Source organism: Dermacentor albipictus, chromosome 9 (genome assembly GCF_038994185.2).
Source record: "Dermacentor albipictus isolate Rhodes 1998 colony chromosome 9, USDA_Dalb.pri_finalv2, whole genome shotgun sequence".
Classification (NCBI taxonomy): Eukaryota; Metazoa; Arthropoda; class Arachnida; order Ixodida; family Ixodidae; genus Dermacentor; species Dermacentor albipictus.
This window is the reverse complement of record NC_091829.1, coordinates 112,851,104-112,874,577: the sequence shown is the minus strand read 5'-3', so window position 1 is coordinate 112,874,577 and position 23,474 is coordinate 112,851,104. Positions and strand designations below refer to the sequence as shown.

Below are 23,474 nucleotides of genomic sequence, written 5' to 3'. Positions count from 1 at the left end.
TACTGAAAGATATCTATAGCGGCTCCACAGCCACCGTAGTCCTCCATAAAGCAAGCAACAATATCCCAATAAAGAAAGGCGTCTGGCAGGGAGATACAATCTCTCCAATGCTATTCACAGCGTGTTTACAGGAGGTATTCAGAGACCTGGATTGGGAAAAATTGGGGATAAAAGTTAATGGAGAATACCTTAGTAACTTGCGATTCGCTGATGATATTGCCTTGCTTAGTAACTCAGGGGACCATTTGCAATGCATGCTCACTGACCTGGAGAGGCAAAGCAGAAGAGTGGGTCTAAAAATTAATCTGCAGAAAACTAAAGTAATGTTTAACAGTCTCGGAAGAGAACAGCAATTTACAATAGGCAGTGAGGCACTGGAAGTCGTAAGGGAATACATCTACTTAGGGCAGGTAGTGACGGCGGATCCGGATCATGAGACGGAAATAATCAGAAGAATAAGAATGGGCTGGGGTGCGTTTGGCAGGCATTCTCAGAAACAGGATGGCTGTGATCTAACCATAATGCTGGCAACGTCATACTTTACTGGAACTCCTCGCTTCTGGTTTTGGACAATCGAGGACGATCTCGCCAGCTGGGACACGTTCATGCAGCAACTGTGCGACATTTTCAGCAACCTGTTTGGTTGACAGTTTGCCGCCAAGAAACAACTAGCGGTGCTTATCCTGAAGTCAAGTGAGCCTTAGTTGTCGTACATATAGAACGTGCTGGCCTTGTGTCTACATGCAGAAGTGACTAGCGCAAGACTAGGCACGGGACACTAAAAAGGCGACAAGGGCAAGCGCTTGTCCTTGTCGACTTTTTAGTGTCCCGTGTCAACTCTTGCGCTAGTCAGTTCTGCAAGATATACGAACTAGCCCGGTCTCACACTCTACTTGTGTCTATAAGCTGACCAGAAGGTGTCTGAGGCTGACAAGATAGGCAATATTTTGAAGGGTATTGCGGACGACGCGTTCAATCTGTTTATCTTAACCAACGGGACCACCGTAGACAGTGTGATTAAATAGCGCCGTCGTCTAGAGCATGCGAAATGCCGGCGCATCTCGTCTCAGTTCGAGCGTCTACCGAATACCGCCCCGACGTCGTCCTGCAAGACAACTCCTTGACAACAATCCACATTAGGTGACGTGACGCGCATCGCACGTCCAGACCTCGAGGCCGCCTATCATGCTTCTTATAAACCTACGCCATCCGACACATCGACGCCGGCTGTTTTCTGGATCTACGCCGTTCTTCACCAGTAATTTGCAAACATTGGCTCCCGCTCTATTGTCTGCGCCATGAAGAGTCCTGACATTGCTCTAGCATGCGTGGACAGGCTCCGTCGTGAACCCTACGCCCTTCATCGTTCCAAAAACCCGTCGGAATGGAGAACAGCCGATGATAAGTCTATCTGATTCCGATGCAGCATAGTTGAACACATTGCTCGCTATTGCCACAGCCAGTAGTGCTCTAAATGCCCTAGCCTATTTCCCGCTTACTATGGACCCTTCCGTACTGCAAGCCACTATCCTCCCCGCACCGAACCCTGAACACCCAATACCCCTAAGAAAGGTACCCACTCCCTTACGCCCAGTCGCGTCCGCCGCATCCTCGTCTATCTCGTTCACCGACTCGCCGCCGCTGTCTTTCGCCGTCACTTAGCCGTAGCTTGTCGCCGGGAAACCAGACTACGCAGCTTGTGGAGGTAAAGCTGCGCAGTCTGTGGAGGTATGCGCTGAAACATTCTTGAAGTCCACGTCGATGGCCTCCCTGTCAGAGGTTGGGCCTCCTGGTAACTGAAGAATGTTTGATAACTGATGATTTGAACAATCATCCACCTCATCATTCTGAGTATTCCGGCAGCACTTCAACGGGCTGGCTCGCCCACATGTGCTCATGTCAATTAGGGCATTCAGTCTTAGCTGTGATGCGTGCCCCTGAACAGGGGAAGCTCACTGTGCGTGATGTGGGGAAGCAAGTGCGGAACATGTTCTGGAGTGTCCGCAGGTTGTCATGGGAGGCAAGAGTGTAGTCTTTGTGTTCCGTGCACCTCTCATTCATATCACAACTGAAAAAAAACCCCTTACGGTTAACATTTATACAGGCACTCTCATACAAATTCACTCCCTCACTGAGTGAAAAGTTGGCGTTGAAAGTTATTACATTTTTCTCTTTTAGCAGCAATAATTGTTCTTTATTGCCTTCATTATTGTGAAGTGCACCTAATGCTGCACCTGTGCGCCAAATAATTGCTAACACAGCGTTGAAATGATCTGCAATCTGCATGCACAAGTGCAGCACTGCTCCCCCAATTTGCTACGTCTTCTCTGTCACTTTGGAACTGCTTCGCTCAAATCACGGAAGCTTTTTTCCCCTCTGTCATTGCAATTAGTTACTGCAGGCCAGGCACTTAGATGCACAGCTGTAGGTCTCGCTTTTGTTACCATTAATAACATGAATCATTGCATTATATATAACCTGTCACACTGTTTTTCAATAAACAAGTAAACATCACTTAGCTATAAACACGTTAAGAGCACTCATTTCTTTGCACCTTTGTATCTCAACTTTTATACACCAATATGCACAGTAGTACGCAATGTGTACCTACTCATCAAATGTGACCTTTGGAGTAGAAGTCAATTCTTCCGGCTCGCACGTTGCGTCATGCATGCAAGAGTATTGCAATACTGGGGACATATTAGGAGAGGGAATGTAGCTGATGTCCTTTGTTTGTGTACGTATACAGCGCTTGACTAGTTTCCTGACGCAGGTAGTACGCCGTCTCTTGATTGGAGTTGATGTCGTTGGCGTAGGTATGTTCCACACATTCACCTGAATTGCCTTGCCTTTCATTTCCTTCAGATTTGTGTTCAGAGAAACACCATGCGAAGGTCTCAATAAAAGAGAACCAGGACAACAACTTTAGAGAAAATCACACTGTGTCACATAGTTCCTGAAAAGTTAGGAAAATGGCAGCAATTCTGACTAAATTTGCACAGCACAAAGCACCAGCAAGCATACTAAAGTACACAATGTTGTACTCCATTGGTCCTATATTTTTTTGTGGTGCTACCAAACAAACGAGAAAATTTTCTGCTTGTTCAAAGTGTATACCATATAACTTTAGTAAATTTCGCGAAAAGCTAGGTAGCAGCTCGGGTATACTTACCAACGCTCGTGCCCAGTGGTTGAGCTTGCATTCCTTGCGCCTTCCCGACGCTGCGTAAAGGGCTTGTTTTCGCGGGGATCTGCAGGAAATCTGTCTGCGCCTCCGCGTCTTTCGCACCAGTGGGAAGCGTCTGAAATGTGCCGAAAGTTTACGAAGCTGCGTGTGGCGCCTGGTCTGCGTGCAACTGCAACCACCGCGATAAACCACACACGCATACCTCCGCGTTGCTTTCGGTGAAGGTGCCAGCAGTGCTATTTTCGGCGATGAGGTCAGTAACATTAGCCTGTAAATAAAGGCAGCTGGATATAGGTAATGTCAGCGGCGAACACTTGCTGAGTTTTAGTATTGAAAGTTAAATAGCATGCGGTGCCAAGAAGAGACACGACTCATTATGAAACATGCGTCCTGCCGCAACGGCAATTGCTCCTCATGGGATCAAGGTGATGTCGACGGAATAACGCTGCGACCCAGTCTCGCTTGGAAAGACACTTCAGTTGACTGTCTTAGGGGAGAATTGAGCTCGTAATCTGCGTTGCTTTCAATGGAGGTTCCAGCAGTGTCATTTTCCTTGAAAATGTCACAAACATTAGCCTGCAAATAAGGGCAGCTGGCTATAGAGGGCTGTGCACAGTTGCTGAGTTTTAGTACTGAAAGGAAAATAACATGCTCGTCGAGAAGACGCCCTAGTCACCGTAAAATTTTCGTCCTGCTTCTACGATGCTTGTTTTTCATGGGATGAGCAATATCAACGGAACAGCGTTGCAACAAAGTCGCATTTGAAAAGGCACGTACATTGACTGCCTCAAAAGATAAATATGCTCGTAATATTTAGGGGGAAAATGCATCGTGCATCGGACACACATGCAGTCTGATCGGCACCTTTCCTACCCGCTGTAGCATGGGAAATGCACTGAGGCTGCGAGAACGTAGAGGATCGCCCCGCGGGACCGCATAGTAGTGCATGTTGTTGTCGGAGCTTTCAGTATCCTTGTTCAGACGATGCGGACCATTTGGGCACCCCGTGACATCCCACCGACCCGGCATTTCACCGCTGGGAAGTGGGAACTAAAGCTGAAACGAGATCTCGTGACACAGCACCGACAGCACAGCACGCCGCAAATTGAAAACTTCGCCATTCACCGAGCGAAAGTGCAAGCGCGGTTAGCGCGGTCTTCCAAACCAGAACTTGTCGACACTACTGTAGAGTGAGCACGATGGCCGTAATATGCAGTAATACAATAACTATAGCCTACAGCATGTTTTCTTAGCGGGCAAAGTTTATTTATTTACTTTTCACCGGTAACATGCAGCAGTAGTTGAATGCTTAAAATAGAGGCTCGGGCATCATTTTGTGAGAGGTACCACCACGCACGACAGGTTGCGTAACTCCAGTTTCTCAATTTCTTCGTTTTCTGGCCCATAGATAGTCTGCTCTCGCTAAGAATAGTGAGCTTGTTATTAGAAAGGCTTAATCTTTCAATCTAGCCCAACTTGATATTTCCCTCTAGTGCCCCTTTAACTAATATGCTTTCGAAGTGCGTCTCGGCTGAACACGGTCATTGGAACCTCGACACTGTTGGGTACTCTCCATTTTACCTTTTGTTCGGACATGAACCAACTTTACCGTTGGACACGTTTATTCCTCCCCCTGCAACTTCGACTAACAATGATACAAGCGACGCCATCGTCCGGGCTAATTGCGCGCGGCAGATAGCCCGTAGTAGACTTGCTGCTTCCCAAGACAATGAGAAGCGCCTTTACGTCCAGTGACACCGCGACGAATGGTTTGCTGCTGATGACCTCGTGCTACTTTCGTCCCCGTCGTGTGAGGCTTTCTGAAAAGTTTTTTCGCTGCACGGGCGCATACCACGCCATTCGACAATTAACTGACGCCAAGTACGATATTCTGTGCGTCAGTCCCACAGCATCTGTTCAGTTCTCCGCAGACGTTGTCGAAGCCTTGAGACTGAAGCGTTACCACCCTTCCTCTGCTATTGGACATTAGTGGCGCCGGGTCGGTACTTCTGCAGCCAGGGGCCATGCAACGTTACACTAGAAGACGGTGATGTTGACCTGTAGATTTAGTGGGGCATGCCCATAAGCGGTGACTGCTGATGTGATGACGATGATGCGCCTGGCTTGATGTTGGCTGGCTTCCATATTGGCCAGTGCTTGATACCCCTGTAAATACACCCTGCAAATAGTTTAGCTACTGTGCTTTTATATACCAATATAAGGTGCTGCTAGAAAGTAATCAGTTGTTCTACCAGGTTCCTCGTTCCTCTTGTTCGAACAGTGCTGTCATAAACAAGGTCTTCCAAGTGGAGAAAAAGTGCACAGAACACCGATTTTATAGGCGCGAAGGGGTGGTATTTCTCCTATGACAAGTCGAACGTTTTTTATGATCTCTGACGTTTTTCTTCCCACGCAGTACGAAAGTGTCTTCACTTGAGGTTCTTTACTCCCTCGCGATTTCTTCCCGAGGAGAAAAGGTAGTCCTCGAAACCTTTCAGTGAGGGGAGCCCCACGCTCGCATTGGTGAAATCAAAGTGCGGCAGCTGCTGGACAACATACATGACAGCAGCCTCTGGGCGAGTGGCAGAAATGTTGGCAACGCGTCCGTTTATCGGGTTCCCAGTGTACGCGGTTACTAGACATCATGTAGAATTCCAGAAGGCATCCGAGGAAGAAAGCGCCAAAGTAGGCGGCGAGTCCGCGAAGAGAATGCTTACTTTTCTGTAATGCTGTGGGTCGTTCCGGCTTCAGGCGGGATCTTCACTAGCAGAACATCGTTGCTGCTGCTGCTGATGATGATTTATTGGCATCCCCTTTGAAGCGGGGCGCTGACAAATTGGTACCTAGCCTGCTTGATTTCATCAGGTTTGCTATAAATGATTATCATCCTATCATTTTTGTATACGTCTCTTTAATTTATTTTGTTTCCTCAAAACTTCTCTACCTAAAGAACTGTGGTATATAGTTTGTAAACAGGGTGCCTCAGAAAGGCTGGCCAGCCTTTCTGAGGCACCTTATTCCTGTGTACACACTTTATACCACTGTGTGCTAATCCATCTGTGAGCCCCTTTCTTGATTTCGGTCTACCTAAAGAAGGGTTATTAGCGGGGCTTCTTGGAGCATACTTAGTTTTGGGTGAACTGGGCGACGACAGCACAAGGAAGGAAGCAAGCAACAGAGCACACTATCAACTTCTGATTTACTTGAAAATAAACAGGGCATATATACTAACGTGATGCACACGTAGTTGGTCGAGGGATGGTTCTATATCTGTTAACCAAGGAAGTCAAGCTCCTTGTCTGTCACATCGATTGATGGGATGCTGACGCATGCTCTGTGTATTTTCAAATAAATCATATGTAGGTAGTCTGCGCTTGTGTTTGTTTCCTTCCTTGTCCCGTCAAGCAAAGTTCACACAAAATTCTCTAACTTGTACCGCTACCTACGCCGGTACATGATTCTGTCGTATCAATCTCTTCCCTGCTTTTTTCCGACCAATACTCTAAACGACCCTTTATTGTCTCGACTGCAGACTGGTAGAGGCTTCCGTCCTTCGCCTTCCATGAGGATGTGCTGAGTGGTTTCTGGATTTTTCGGCAGCATATACATGCCTCGTCTAATTGCGAATATTTGCTGTGGTCTGGTTTTGTCATCTGGCAACAATTTCGAGCCTGAAATTGCAAGGCACGTCCCTTCGTGTAATCGTACAAATTTTCCCTTATAATTTCTTTTTTCTTATTCTTTTACATCTCCGTGGTCTTTTTCATTTCCATTCTTTGCATACAATGCGCTGTTTCTGTATCTCTCAATTTCGTTCTGATTCCTCCTTTTGTTCTACCTACGCTTTAATTTCCCTGTACTTGGTTGCCAACTTTCTTGACCTCTTCCTCTATTCTGTGTCCACGCTTCTTAGGTACAGATAACTGTGCACCTTAGCCACCCATGTCTTTTGATCAATGTTTCTGAGTCTTTCTCCAAAACTAACTTTACCCTGCACTTCTCTCCCCTAAAACGAGGCCCAGCCCGTGTCCCTATGCGCACTGACCGCTAGGTCCGCCACTGAGTATACAATGATTGCCACTACGTCAGTCCACCTTCACAGCTATAGAGGTTGTCTATTCGGCGTAGATTTGTGGTCGCCTTTTTCGCAGTCACCATTTTGGTTAAGCAGCTGAATGGTAGTGGGAGATATCTACCAGGTGGCGGCAGTCGCTAATGCGACGACCACGATGCTGTGCTTAAGTGCGTTGTGCCTGTAAGTCAAAGACAGGTCCTCTCAACGAGGAGCACTTGCTCAAAGCGCCTACTCGGCATGTCGTCGTAACTGGGCTGATATTGTTTGCTATCGAAGTAGGTGCTGTAGTCAGAAAGACCAAGGTGGCCAGTAAAATATAATTCAAGATTTCCAGGACTTGAATCTGGAGCATGCACTGGCAGATACAGAACGAAAGCCACTTGTGTCTACCATTGATGGGTTCCAGTGAGCATGCATGAGAATACTTAAGAATAATTTTCAATGAATCATCGTAAGTTTCTGCCGCCGGTTTGGCACAAATCATCAGAGTGTCACAACATGTAAGTATATTGTTCATATCCGTCCACCATGAAAAAAACATTGCCGTAGTCCCTTAGAACTGCGAACCAACCGGCACCAATTATTAGGGTATACGCCTCAAAACTTGCGCCATGCATATTAGAAGCAGCAGAAGCGTTATTGAAAGCCCTGCTTACGAAACGCATCCTGTGAGCCCGATTTCATATTGAAAGAAGCAAGGACCAAAAGAAAGACAGAAAGTAGGGCGGAAGGAGAGAAAGAAACCAAATTGATTACTCATGGGCATCTAACAAACGTGAAAGAAGAAATGAAAGTGAGGAGAGCTGGTGCATAGCTGCGCACTTCGATTAAAAATTTTACATCTGAATGAGTTCGAAATATAATGTCGCAGTGAATGAAAGGCTTAAAAAGTTATTTAACTTCCATCAAAGAATCGAAATGGCGATTTAATCAACGAGGGTCTTGTAATGAGCGTTTCTTTCGCGTTGGTTTTTTCCTTAATCTGTGAACGCTTACGACGGTAATGTCTCTATAAAAAGGGCTATATTTCAGAGTCATCCCTTCAAAACCACATCTCCCGTGAACCTGATGAGAAGAAAGCTCCCTCACTAAACCTGGGTATCCTATTTGAAAATAAATGAAAAATCTCTAAACGTATATTAGGGGAAGAATAAAAAACCAGGAAAAGGATGCAATAATACAATAAAGGTCCCACGTTCTCCAGATTCCGCGGATTTATTGCCGGTTCTGCGGGCATTCCGGCATTGATTGCTTCTTTTGTGTAGCCGCTCCTCCACGGGACTCAAGCGGAAGAAATGATGAGTGCTGTTCTTGGCGTTCCATTCGTGTGCAAAATTTTAACGACATAGAAGAATTCTTGTTTTGCTATTAGATATTTCAATATTTGACGTAGCACGTCGTGAGACATACGTATATTGAACGAACTGGTAGCCCAAGACACCTACGTTTATGAAGCACTATATTTTTCAAAGCGAGACACAGTGTCTATGCTTTGGCTCCTTTGTGTGGCCACCCTATGATTGCTGTGTGATTTTATATTATGGGGTCTTGATACTTTGTCAGGCATTCACTTGCCTTTATGTCAAACTCTACAGCCGCTATTTTTATAGTTGTCCAAATATACTTCTTTTTGACTTTCGTTACACACCTGCGGGGTGCTATCTCGTTCTCGCTGCGTAGTTTTCTAGAAGACCTGTGGATGCTGCTAACTAGAGCTTAATAGAGAAAGTTGAGGAAAAGTTTACGACCGCGTAAAGAAGGTGGAACGAAAAAAATTGCCAGTGGCTTAGCTCGACTATGTCAACATATGCGTAGCGAATGCTAAGGCACAGCGTGGTTAGCCTTGGTTAATCTTGATAGCAAGTCCAGGTTATTCTGGTTGTCTATATATGTTGCGGCGTTTAGCCAGTCGTTCGGCACGCTGTTGGTCTTTTTCCTGGGCGATTCGTTTCCTCTTCATGTCGTTCCGATGTCGATTCCAGGCGTCCTCCTGCTTATCAGAATTGTCGCCATTCATACTGCCGCCTCAACTGTGGTTGTGGCCCACGCGAGCTCTCCTTTTAACGCGATAGCGTTAAGGAGCTCGTGTCGCAGAAAAGCCGGTGTCGTCGGCGTCGGTGTCGGCGGCGTTGGCCGTGAGCGATAAATCCCAGCAGGCACTTCATGAATAAAAAAAATGGCTGTGGCTTAGCTAAGGTTAAGCCCAGGATGCGAAGCATACTAGCCTTTATTTTAGTTGTTGAACCACTGTTTAGCCCGGTGAACTGCTGTTGCTTGGCTATATTTGGTTCGGCTAGACGAAGAAACAACTCATGCGTTACTCTGCTTCAACTTCAAGATGGGAACGCGACAGCGTTCCCGTCGACCCGCCAAGGGGTGTAAGACAATGGGCTACGGCGCAGCGACTACGCGCCCCGCATTGGACGCGGTGAGCGTCGGGCAACGCAGCGTTCGGCGCGGCAACGAAATGTGCGCCTGAGCAAGCGACGCACGCCTGAGCCTTAGAAACGGCTCGTTTCTAAGGCAACACCGCATCCACTAGAGGCGCTTTTGTACCGCTTTGAAGCATCGTACCCGTGGCTCAGTGGTAGCGTCTCCGTCTCACACTCCGGAGACCCTGGTTCGATTCCCACCCAGCCCATCTTGCAAGAGTTGAGCCAAAGCCACCTAGAAAATCAGTCTCTGTAGCACGCCGCAACCTTCGCTTCTCATTCCAACGAGCAGCTCTGTCTCCAGGAGGCATCTCACCTCGTGAGTGTCTAGCAGAGGCAAGCGCAGCTGCTTATATACCACCGCGACGCCGCGAGCGACGGCGCGAGTTGGAGCCCCGTTTCTCCTCTGTCGTGACGTCACGGTGTCACGTGGTATTGAAGGCGACACCGCGGCGCCTGAGGAGCTGGGTTGAGCTCTCGTAATATGCTTCGCATAAAAACAACTTACAAGGTGGGCTGGGTGGGAATCGAACCAGGGTCTCCGGAGTGTGAGACGAAGGCGCTACCACTGAGCCACGAGTTCCATGCTTTAAAGCGGCACAAAAACGCGTCTAGTGAATGCGGTGTTGCCTTAGAAACGAGCAGTTTCTAACCCCCTATGCAGAAATGCAACTTAAGTCGAAGCACATGCTTGACTTGATTTAGATGACGCCTGGCGTTAACGTGCCCAAAGACGCTCACTGCGTTTCCTTCGGCGCGTTCCCGATAGGCGTCACTCGGATCAAGTCAAGCATGGGCTTCAACTTAAGTTGCATTTCTGCATACGGGGGTAAGGCTCAGGCGTGCGTCGCTTGCTCAGGCACACATTTCGTTGCCGCGCCGAACGGTGCGTTGCTCGACGCTCACCGCGTCCGATGTGGGGCGCGTAGTCTGCGCCGTAGCCCACTGTCTTACAATCCTTGGCGGGTCGACGGGAACGCTGTCGCGTTCCACTCTTGAAGGCGAAGCTTAAGCGTCCTCAAATTTTTCAATCCTCCGACATGTTATCAGGCATGCGACGCAACTGGCAAAGCGAGCGGAGGGGGCGCAGCGACGAGGAACGCCGTGTGACGTCATACCAAACGATGGCGACGGAAAGGCGCGGCGCTGCGCAGCGGCGGAACACCTGTGGCTCGGCGCTACTAGTGGCGCATGCGCAGGAGTGAATAGGGAACGAGAGAGAGATATGCGTGGCGAGCAGCGCGTTGTGACGTCATGTGCCTCATGAGGCACCGCCACGGCAAAATCACAAGTTCGCGGCCAGTAAGGCTTTCGCCTTAAAATGCTAGGCGTAACGTTCAGAGACAGGAAGAAAGCGGTGTGGATCAAAGAGCAAACGGGGATCTGATATTCCTGTTGGCATTAAGGCAAAATAAAAATAGAGCTGAGGAGGACATGTGACGCGTACGGTAGAGAACTGGTGGACCATAAAGAGTGACAGAAAGGGTGCCAAGGGAAGGGAAGCGCAAGTTCGAATAAGCTAACACAAGAGGTAGGTAATTGGATATCGCTTGGAGAAACATTCGTCCTGCAGTGGACCTAATATTAGCTTGACGGTGATTATTACTGTTAATACCACACGTATTACTAAATAACACTACATCTTTCATGTGCAGGGCAGTAAAAAACACATGGGCTTCTCCAATCACCTCCTGTATCGCGCCAGTCGATTTGATACTATGGTACTCGCCGTGGCTGCCTTAGTGGCTATGTTGTTGGGCTGCTAAGCACGAGGCCACGGGATTGAATCGTAGCGACGGCGGCCGTATTTCGATGGGGGCGGAATGCGAAAACAACCTTATACTTAGATTTAGGTGTGCGTGAAATAAACCCTGGTGGTTAAAGCTATTCCGTAGTCCGCCAATACGGCGGGCCTCATAATCAAATTGCGGTTGTTGCAAGTAAAACGCAATTTTTAATTTTAATTTGATTTTAAGTGATCCCATGGTTACAATTTTCGGGAAGAGACACGAAAGAGAAACCATAGGTTAGTTTGAACTGATAGAAAGTTTCACATTTTCACCTTGGGTAATATTATTTCACTAGGCTGATCAGTACAAGAAAAAAATTGAGGTTTAAGTTGCATTCTCTCGATATTGCACCGCAGCCTGTATGTGAGTGCGACGTCTTGGATTTCAGTGCAACTTTTTCCTATTTGGGCTTCGGGGATCAAGCGAATGTTCTCGAAACTTGATAAGTTTATTTTCTTCTTTTCCTTAGGATACCATGTAGCCCATCTTTACAAGGAAGGATGGAACGCTTAGGAGAAGCTTTGGCGAGCTTCGCGGTGTTGGTAAAAGTGTGACGAAAGTCATGTGGCTTTTTAGCAAAGGGCTAGACTAGTGTTTCAATCAGCGTCAATATAGGAACTACGCCTCGGTCGCCAAGTTGAGCGAGCAAACGTGCGCGCTGTTTCGGATAGTTCGAATAGGAAAATTTTTGATCATCGGCAGACGTTAGCGGGTCTGCGCTTCCCCCTCTCACGCCGCGCTGGCACGTGCGACGCTGGCAACGTTCGCCACGCGTTCGCAGAACCTGTCCTCTGACGCTGTGTCCTCAAATCATATTAACGTAAGCTTGGTTATACGGCACGCCAGCGCGGCGGTGGTGGTGGTGAAAAGCATTTATTGGGCTATATATACAGAAAGGTGCTCGGGGAGAGGCGTCTAGTCGGTCGCGCCCCTTGCAATACTGGGCGGAGTCTCTTATTCCGGGACCCCGTTGGTCTTGGCTGCTGCGCAGGTCGGCTGAACTAGGACTTGTTGGGCCAATAGTTCCTGGCAGCCAAGTTGGGCTGCCTCTCAGTCCTCTTGGGTAGGGGAAGTGTGATGGGGGAAGAGGAGGATTTTGTCTGCAGGCCCAAACCATGCGGAAGGGATCGGCCACCTCCCCACAGAATGAACAGCGGCCATCAAAACAAGGATCAAAGTGCTTGAGAACCGCCGGGCACAGCAGGGTGTTTGTAAAGAGCCTAAGGAGAGTTCGCTCGCCAGCTTTACCCAGTCCCTTCATAGGAACCGGGTAATGGCGGTGTTCGGCACGATAGTGCTCAGTTATGTCGTTAAAAGAGAGAAGAGGGCTGTGATCTGGGTCAAGGTCCTCCCAAGTGATGCCTGGTGCCCGGTAAGTGAGCGCGCGGGCTGCCTCATGGGCGGATTCGTTGCCTGGCATGCCTTGGTGGCCGGGGCCAATATGATTGAGCGATGAGTTGGATCGTAGTTGCGAATACTCCGAATAATTTTGTCAGCGAGAGGAGTGATCCATCCGAATTGAAAGTTACGACAGGCTCCACGGGAGTCTGTGGGGATGAATTTAGAGTCGGGATGGGAGGCTGCAAGGGCGATCGCCACCTCCTCCGCATGTGTTGAGCTGGGTGCTTTGAACGAGAGGCCACCCACTTCTCTTTCCTCGTGTATGATTGCAGCCATGGGTCATCCCCGCTGGAGTGGTTGAAGTCTGCAATATCGACGTAGAAGACGTGTTTCTTAGAGCCATAATGGTGGTGCAGGGCATCCGCCCGCGCCTGGTGCCGGCCATCATGGTCTTCCTTGTTCATCTTAGTTAGAAGGGGTCCAATGTAGAGGGCGCGTCTCCACATTTCGAGCAATCGAACCCTCTCTATCGAATGGTGGTCATGTTTAATATGTAACCGCTCTATGAGGCGGCGACCGGACACAGTCTAGGGGAGACGCGTGTATTGGTTAACGAGATGCGCCTCGCGAAGTTCCGGAGAGGTGTTCACCACCTCCAACGCGAGAAGACGCGCATTGGAATCAAGGAGCTTCGTGGGCCGGCCTATGGCGGGCGGCAAAGCCGCCAAAAGAGCCGGAGCGGGCAGCAGCAGCAGCATCGGAAGAGATGGCTCAGCCAGAGGACGACCAGAGCCAATCCCGGAACCAAAGCCAGGAGCGGAGGGTGAGTTAACGGAGCCGTTCACGGAGCAGTTCGCGAAGCCGATCCCGGGCCATCACTCCCCAGTCGCCCCAAGGCATCAAGGGAGGCAAGCAACAGCCGCAACAGCAGCGGCACCAGAAGAAGCAGAAGCCCAACAACAACAATAACAACGGCAAGGTGAGCTGGGATGCAGGCCCTGCCAAATCGCTTGTTCCGCACTCGGATAACAATAGTCGAAATAACATCAGTACACACGAGACTCAGTAAAAGAAAATAATGTCCTCAGACAGAAGGTAGAGGAGCAGGATAAAAAGATTGAAGAGCTAATGAGAGCAGTTAGAGACCTCCAATCGGGAGCCCCTCACAGGGCATCGCATCCACAAGAACAGGCATCAGAAGCACCCGAATACTTTGTCAAGTTCATGGCAGAGATGAGACAGGAATTCGACATATTAGAACAACGAATAGAGATGTAAAACATACGCAACATGCGTAAACAAGAAAGAACACAAGGGGTCAAAGACAAACTTGACCAGCGACGTCCAACATTAAGCCTGTATTCAGATAACTAATCATGGCCAGACCCAATAAAGGAAAAGGCAAAAACGAAAAACTTGAAATCTGGCAGTGGAATTGCAGAGGCTGCCGAAGAAAACAAGGGCAGTTACAACAGTACATCAACAAGCAGCTAATTCCGCCCGACGTCATTGCTCTACTGGCAAGGAAAACCCGGGCGTAGACAGCCCCATAATTGAGGAGGAGGTCCGAGCTGAGGTTATTCGGTTCCACACGAAATCCGCACCGAGACCTTGCTTAATCAGCAACAAGATCCTGGGAAATCTGGATGATGATTCTATCACGGCTCTCACCAGTTATCTGAATGAATCCTGGGAGCAGGGCAGCATCCAACGTCGGTGGAAAACAGCCCAACTGGTAATGATGCGAAAGCCAGGCAAAAATCTACAACCCGAAAACTTCAGGCCTATTTCATTAAGGTAGTGTGCGGGAACGATCATGGAGCACTTGGTCTTCACGAGACGAAATAACTGCGTGGACGACAACCATAGGCAACGACTACAGGGAGGGGAGGGCTCCGGGGCTCGAGCCCCCTCACACCCTCACCCCCCCCCCCCCCCCCGGCGATACCGGAGGCTACCCCTCCCCCGCCCTTCCCTACACACACCTATAGTACCATTACTACAGTTTTGTCACCCACATGGTGTGAGGTTTCTTTTACTTTGCCTCGACATTTTTACCTAAAATTTATTGTGGCTCATAGATTACTGCATAATTTCTGGTGCGGACGGGCAAAGCATTTATTTCATAATTTCACTTCATTTCTGCAAATCCTGACAATAGGAGGAAACGCGCATTTGAAGCACCAGCGGCGCCTGCCTTACCCGTATTTTCTCACTTCAAAATTGTTTCAAATGTCCGCTGTAAACACCATGTACATATACAATATATTTAAATATGTACATACAAGAAATTTCGCTATATATCTATATGAGAAGGAGGTAGCCATTTAACAATTATTTCTGAAGGTATGGATAGCTTATGCCCAAAGAATAGATATATTGCTGTAAGTTTACTTCGTTTCAATTTCCTTTGCCTACTTTCTTCACCCTGAAGAAAAAAAAGCCTGCAGACTTGAGCGGCCACTCTGGCAGAGCACTTTTTATCAACCGCGTGTGAAATGCACCTGGATGAGATGTGTCTTAGTATTGCTTCCCTTTTCAGTAATCAATGCTAACGACTCATGAAAAGAAGTGTTTTAATAGTTTACTACAATTATTACGGATGGAAACATCGTCAATTGCGCGCAGAACTCATAATTATACTCATCATGCAAAGGAGGGGTAAGGCGTGCAGACACAGACACAAGAGAAGTGGACATCACGAACACTCACTTCGTTCTCCACATCTCTTGTGTCCACTTGCATTATGAACCCCTGTCACCTATATTATCTTTCTGTGTTTCTAAGCTTCGTAAATGTATACAGGGTGTCCCAATTAACTGTTATTCTCTTATATTTAAATAAAGAGTAATTGCGTTATTCGAAGAAAATATAGTGCAAATTGTTTCCAGGATTTTGGAGTAGTCGCCAGTACTGTTTTAGTTATTGAGGTAAAATTGGGTAATTGTAATATTGTAAATAATGATCTAACTCGAGGCGTACTGTCCTTATTAACAAGGCACTTGCAGGCACAACCGAGGAGCGTGTAAATACTACAGTAGGCCGACTGACACATAAACTTTGCGAAAGATGAAGATATCACATTACAGCACTCCCAACCACACATATATATATATATATATATATATATATATATATATATATATATATATATATATATATATATATTGTGTCCATTTATAAGCTATTCTTTGTCTTTTGTACATGATCATATGGGGTTCTTCATCATCGCTTGTGTGGCTGGCTCTCGAGTGTGATCCGTGCTGTGGGCGTGGTCGGTTCACCGCATCTTCGACTCGGAATAAACATCGTGATAACTGCAGCCTCACAAGCGGGGGAGTGTGCTCTCTTCGGTCTTCCATCCTCTGACTCCCCGTTCAACCTCCTGCATCTTCGATCGGGTCCGCGATTGTGCCAGCTGTCCGCCAGCATGTCGCAGGAAGAGCCAACAGGCACTTCTACTTCCACTATCTCGGCCTCGGCTACCCCAGCCTCTCCGTATTGGGTTGCCAGTGGGCATCACCATGATCCCCATCTGTTTGCTGGACTTCGTGGTGAAGACGTCGAGGATTGGCTGGACGACTACGACCGAGTGAGTTCGGCTAACCGTTGGGACGATGCGTCCATCTACGTCACGTTGGCTCTTATCTGACAGGAGTAGCGAAGACTTGGTTTTTCAACCATGAGGTTGATTTCACGAACTGGGGCGCTTTCAAACAGCAGCTCCACCAAATCTTCGCCACACCGGCTGTTCGTTCCGCCCTCGCAAAAAAAAACGCTCAAGACTCGCAAGCAACAACTCGGGGAATCTTTTACGTCATACATCGAGTATGTGCTTGCTCTTTGTCGACGCTGGGACACGGCCATGACCGAATCAGACAAGGTTCGCCCCGTCCTCAAAGGCATCGGAGCTATTGCTTTCAATGCTTCACCCGTCAAAAACCCCGCTACCGTCGCTGATATCGTCGCTACTTGGCAGCGCCTGGACGAACTCGAATCAGTACGGTTGCAGCCAGACACCACTGCAAACAGTACCGCCGACGACCCTACGTTGCGAGAAATACGCGCAATTTTTCAAGAAGAGCTACAGTATCTTGGCCGCAGGGTCTATACCTTTTCATGCCTCCGATACCAATCTGCGAGACGTTATCAAGGAGGAATTGGCGTCCATAGCATGTGCGGCATACACGGATCCTCTAACCCCAAGGGCCCCACCAACGTGCGAACAAGTAGCCGCAGTTACTCCAGTCATCATTCCACCGATGCCTCCAAAACCAACACTGGCCCACATAGATTCATAACTTCCAGCTGCCCTACCCAAACCAGCTTTTCGCAGTAGTGTCCTCCTCGTCCCATCTGCTACTACTGCGGCTATCGTGGCCCCATAGCACATTTTTGAAACAAGCGCCAGCAAGACGAGCGTCGCGGATATGGCGTATACGAACGGGATGAATTTTTGCCCGGAGCTACTTTCACAAGTCTAGGGAGCTTCCATGACCAACGCCGTCCTTATGGTCCACCGCGCGGCCGCTCTCCATCGCCTACTGTAGCATCCGAGACGGCTCAGACGTACCGTCCTGTGAGACGCCGTTCGCCGTACCTTCATCGCCGCTCTACGTCCCCACTTAGACCTGCTTCTCAATTCACCAAGCATTGTCCGGAAAACTGAATTATGCAGCTTTTAGAGGAAGAGCTGCATTGAACGTCAGGACAGAAATTCCTCTATCGCGTCCGTGCAATATGATATTGGTTGTAGTATAAGGTGTACAAGTAGAAGCTTTGATAGACATTGGTGCTAGTGTTTCAGTTATTCACCGTCAATTATGTTCGTGACTTCGGCAAGTTACGACCCCCTATGATGAACCTACGCACATTGCTGCTCAAGGGGCCGCCATTGGACCTATCGCCATGTGCACTGCTCGTATTTTCATCGATGAAATTTTGCATTACGTACAATTTGCAGTGCTAAGTTCGTGTGCCCAGCAGCTCATATTTGGATAGGATTTCCTTTTTACTGCCTCTGGCTCCATCTGCTGTGGGCAACGCGTTCTCCACGTGACCGACACGACGTATTCACTTCATGCAGATGACGCACTACTTCTCTTGCTTGCTGCAGAAGATACCGCGCTACCTCCTCGTCATCAAATCAATGTTACTATCACGTCTGATGTCATTGACTGCGGCGACGTGCTCGCATTACCATCTGCACGCTTTCTCTCAAGAGCGATAGCCTTAGCATCAGGGCTGGTTCGGTTTGATCATGGCTCTGCACTTCTCTACGCTACAAACCCGACATCAAAAAAAGCTTCTCATCCCTAAAGGCACTACATTGGCTTGCGCCACTGAATCGGAGTCAATATCTGTTGTTTCCTCTAAACCAGCTTCCTCTGAAGTTTCTTGCACCGGACGGGCCACATATCCTTCATATCTTGCAGCTGCCAACAGTCCCGACCTGGCACCTTCGCAGTCACAACAATTGCTTGCTTTGCTCCAAAAACATGAAGCTTCGTTTGGCGCACATTCAGCTTCGTTGGGAAAGACTTGGATTACGACGCATCGGATAGAGACAGATGGTACATCTATCGTGCGCGATAGACCATATCGCGTATCGCTAGCCAAGAGGAAAGTAATTGACGAGAACGTCACCGACATGCTCCAGCGAAATATAATACGCCCCTCTGCTATCCCTTGGTCTTCCGCCGTTGTTTTGGTTCGGAAAAAAGACAGCTCTGTTCGATTTTGTGTCGTCTAGCGAACACGTAACAAGATCACACGCACGGGTGTATACCCTACGCCGCGAATAGTCGATGCCTTGGATTCCCTGCAGGGTGCCGAGTACTTCTCCAGCATCGATGTGCGTTCTGGCTACTGGCAGATACCTATGCATGAGGGCAATAAAGAGAAAACAGCGTTTTCAACACCACATGGGCTCTACGAGTTTATTGTCATGCCATTCGCCCTCTGCAATGCGCCCGCAACGTTCGAGCGCATGATTGACACCGTTCTTCGTGGTCTGAGGTGGAAGACTTGCTTGTGCTATCTGGACGATATTGTTGTTTTCTCTTCAACCTTCTCTCAGAACCTGCAACGTCTGGGCGAAGTTCTCACGTGCCTTGCCAACGCTGGATTTCAGCTAAACACCAAGAAATGCCATATCGCGAGCAAGACGATCAAGGTACTAGGTCACATTGTGAGTAAAGATTGCATTCGTCCTGATCCTCACAAGGTTTCGGCAGATCGGCACTTCGCTCGTCCCGAAAAGGCCGAAGATTTGCGTAGTTTCCTAGGCCTCGCTTTCTATTTTCAACCATTCATACGAGGCTTCGCTGCAATAGCGTCACTTCTGAACGAAAAACTGGGTTCTAATGTTCCCTTTGTGCGGTATCCCGAATGTGAACCTGCGTTCGCGCATCTGAAGCGCCCTCTCACATCTGAACCAGTACTACGCCATTTTAATGAAGGTGCTCCTATCCTCCTGCATGCGGATGCTAGTGGTCATGGCATTGGTGGCATTCTCCTACAGCGAGACGACACTTTAGGTGAGAGGGTCGTCGCGTACGCAAGTCGCGTTCTGACAAACGCCGAAAAAAATTACACCATCGCGGATGAGGAACGCCTAGCTATTCTTTGGTCTGTGCAGAAGTTTCGACCTTATCTTCACGGCCGCCATTTTACAATCGTTACAGACCATCATGCATTATGCCGGCTTTCAATGCTGAAGAACTTGTCTGGACGACTTGGTCGGTGGTTTCTTCGTTTGCAAGGATAGGACTTTACTATTACCTACAATTGCGGGAAAAGATACCAAGATGCAGACGCGCCTTCTCGCGGTCCGCTTCCTACGACACCATGCAATGGACCTCCAACTACCATCCGTGACAAACTTTCGCACGATCCCTCTTCACATGCTTTCTTGTTGGCCACTGTCGACGAGATGCCCCCACACCATAACAATTTCTTCCATTCTCATCAACTCATTTGCTGACTCTCATTGTCGGTGCATCCCAGACCAACTTCAAGGAACTTCGCGCCCGCCTAACGCCCGCCTTCGCCGACAGCTGACGCAATTTAACATGGATAACCGCTTCCTGTGCAGTGATGTCTATCACCCTGACGGTCGACGCTGGGCTCGTGTCCTGCCACGCTCTCTATGTGCTCATATCCTGCAGACTTCTCACGACGACATGACTGCTGGTCACATTGGTTTCTAGAAAACCTATGACTGCATCAAAGGTGGCTTCTGCTGGCCTGGATTGTCCGCCAGTGTAGCGAGGTATGTAGCTTCCAGCGCCCTATGTCAGCGTCGAAAGCTGCCTACATCAGCTCCAATCGGACAACTGCAACTGGTTCTTTGTCCGTCGCAACCATTTGAAGTTCTTGGCATTGACCTGTATGATCCTCTTCCTGTGACTCTCACCGGTAAACGATGGATTGTGACAGCCGTTGATTACTTGACACGCTGTGCCGAGAGAGCGATAAAACTTTGTTATGTCCTTGATGGGGTTCAGGGGTGGCGGGGGTCGGGAGACTAACCCCCAGTGCCCTCCATCCTCAGACGGCGGCCAGTCGTTGCTTTCTGGCGGCGTCTTCAGCCATCCGGATGGCCCAGAGCTGCTCCTCTGGGTCCAAGCTGAGCAGCAATGTCTCCCACTGCTCGGCCGTAGTTATGAATGTGTTAGTGCGGGAGGTGTTGGTGGGTGAGGCTTTGGGGCATTGCCAGATAATATGATCGAGGTCAGCGCGGGCCTCGCACGCTTTGCAGAGTGGAGAGTATGCATCGGGGTACATGCGGTTGTAAAGCACGGGGATCGGAAAAGTTCGTGTCTGAAGGAGTCGCCAAGTGGTAGATTGAGATATATTCAGTGTTTTGTGTGCTGCGGGGTAGCGTAACCGCTCCCTGCGGTAGTGCAGGAGAATTTCTCTCAACGTGACCATTCGGTCCAACGCGTGACCGTGATGCAGAACAGAGCGCTGGTCGGGATCGGAAGACGCAGGAAATGGATGATGCGCCCGGTGTGCGAGAGCTCGGGTGGCATCATGGGCGGCTTCGTTTCCAGCCAGACCCGAATGACCAGGGACCCAGATGATCTGCGCGCGGTGTTGCCTTGAGGGAGGAGTGCCAGCGAGAATCTTCTGTGCTTGGGGTGCTATCAGTCCTCTTGTGTAGCTACGAATGGCCGTTTTTGAATTGCTTGTGATGCAGCGTGCATTGGTAGCCGCGTAGGCCAAAGCGATGGCCTTTATTCTCCTACTTCGGGTTGCGTGGTGAATAGTGATGCGGCCGCGGTGAGGCGGTACTGCGAACCCGCGACTGCGACGACCACCATGGCGGTTTGGTTAGGGTATTCTGCTGCGTCCACGTAGGTTACGTCAGCGGCTTGGTCGTAGCGCTTTTGTAGTTGTTTAGCTCGTTCTGCACGTCGCTCCGGATTGTGTTCAGGGTGCATATTGTGAGGTATGGGTGGGATAACTAGTTGAGCACGAATGTTTGGAGGGATGGGTACTTTTGTTCTGAATTGAGTGGTATAGGTTATGCCTAGGGTGCCTAGAATGTGCCTGCCCTTGGTGGAATTGGCGAGTCGTTCGTATTGGCTAATACGCTGCGCTTCAATAAGCTCGTCTATGGTGTTATGAATGCAGAGGGCGTCCAGTTTCTCGTTAGCGGTGGTGATGGGAAGATGTAGGGCTTCTTTATAGGCCCTCTTGATCATGGTGTTGAGTTTGAGCTTGTCAGTTGCATTGAGGCTAAGGTACGGGGCGACATATGTGATCCTGCTCAGGGCGTAGGCGGTTACCAGGCGTATGAACTTGCTTTCTTTCATGCCGTGATGTCGATTTCCGATGCGTGCAATGAGGCGAGTGGTTTGGTGTACATGATTATCTAATTGCTTGAGTATCTCCGTGTTTCTGCCATTTTGTTGGATGCTTAAGCCAAGGATACGAATGCTAGGTACAGTAGGTATGCGTTGCTGGTACACGTGGAGTTCTATCTCGGGCGGGTGAGGGTCTGGACGTGGACCTCCCCAATTAGGCTTGTACAGAAGGAGCTCCGATTTCTGTGGGGAGCTCGCCAGGTCGCGCGGTTCTACGTATGCAACGACCTCGTTGATGGCTTGCTGCAGCGTGTTTTGGATGTCCCCGTCGCTGCCCCCGGTGACCCACAGGGTGATATCGTCTGCGTAGAGGCTATGCTTGAGGTTGGGGATGCTAGCTAATGCAGGCGGTAGCCCGAGCAAGGCCGTGTTGAACAGAAAAGGGGATGGAACCGATCCTTGCGGCGCGCCTTTGCTGCGGAAGTGAATAATTGGCGACTGCAAACCTCTGATGGTAATGGTGGCCGTGCGACCTGTAAGAAAATTCTTCACGTAGTTATATGCTCGATGTCCAACCTGGAGTTGTGCCAGTTGGTTCAGTAGGGCCTCATGCGTGACGTTATCGAATGCCTTGGTTGGGTCTAGTCCCAAGATGGCTTTGGTGTCCAGCCTGGAGCTTTTGTCGCCATCGATAATTTGGTGCTTGAGCTAAATCATATCTTGAGCAGAAAGTTTCGGGCGGAAGCCAACCATGGCATTGGGGAAGAGGTCGTTGTCGTTCATATGTCTGTGTAAGCGTGTGAGGATGACGTGTTCGAGGACCTTTCCGACACATGAAGTGAGGGAGATAGGGCGGAGATTTTCGAGTAGGAGGTCCTTCCCGGGTTTGGGAATTATAATAATTTTGGCTTTTTTCCATTGTGAGGGGAGGTTTCCAGTTTCCCAGTATGTGATAAAATAAGCTGTGAGGGTTTGCATAGAATCCTCATCTAGGTTGCGAAGCATTTTATTAGTAATGCCATCAGGTCCCGGGGCCGAGTTAGGGCGGAGTGCGAGGATGGCTTCCCGTACTTCTGCTGCTTGTATGGGCGCATCCAGGCAGTGCCTGTGTATGCTGGAGCGGGTGTAGTAGGTTGAAGTCCTATGTATCGGTCTATCAGCTCTTGAAGAACTTGTGCGTCCGTGCCCGGATGGGTGTGAATAATTTTTTGCAAGTTGTGCTGTTGTGTGCTCTTGCTCTTGGCCGGATCGAAGAGGTAATGGAGGATATTCCACGTTTTCGGCAGGTTTGGTTGCCGCTCCATGCTGTCGCATCTGCTGTGCCAATTTTGACGAGTAAGTTGTCGTGCGTAGTCTTCGACGTGAAGGGTGAGAGTACTAATACGTTTACTGAGCGTTCGGTTGAGCTTGTTGTGTTTGTATCTGCGTTGCAGACTGGTGAGGGCTTCCCACATATGCAGTAACTTGCTATCTGCCTCCTGCAGATTGGCTTCCTCAGGCACCAATTTAGTGGCTTCGCTTGCGTCTTGCAGCAAGGATGCGACCCACTCTCCTAAAGGTGGTTGGGTACCCGAGAAAGAGAAGAGGGCTCTGGCCTGCCGGAAAGCGTCCCAGTTCGTTATGCGGAGTTGACGGCCCTTAGGCATACGCGGGCCCGATCGAACTGTAGTTTGGATTAAATAGTGATCGCTGCCCAAGTTGTCTTGTGTGTTGATCCAGTCTGCTTGTGGAATTCGTTTTGCGAATGTTAAGTCCGGAGTAGTGTCTCTGCTAACACTGTTTCCCATACGAGTGGGACAAGTTGGATCCGTGACAAGAGTAAGACCTAGATTCTGT

General features: G+C 49.0%; 1 long non-coding RNA gene across 1 annotated transcript; it reads right to left on the bottom strand.

Annotated features, from left to right (window-relative positions):
* Window positions 1–3,184: 3,184 nt before the first annotated feature.
* On the bottom strand, window positions 3,185–5,964 carry LOC135919445 (uncharacterized). Its single transcript, XR_010569963.1, has 3 exons — window positions 5,905–5,964; window positions 3,390–3,455; window positions 3,185–3,302 (listed from the first exon to the last, which is right to left on the bottom strand). It is a non-coding gene; the product is annotated as an uncharacterized lncRNA (long non-coding RNA).
* Between the last annotated feature and the right edge of the window lie 17,510 nt (window positions 5,965–23,474).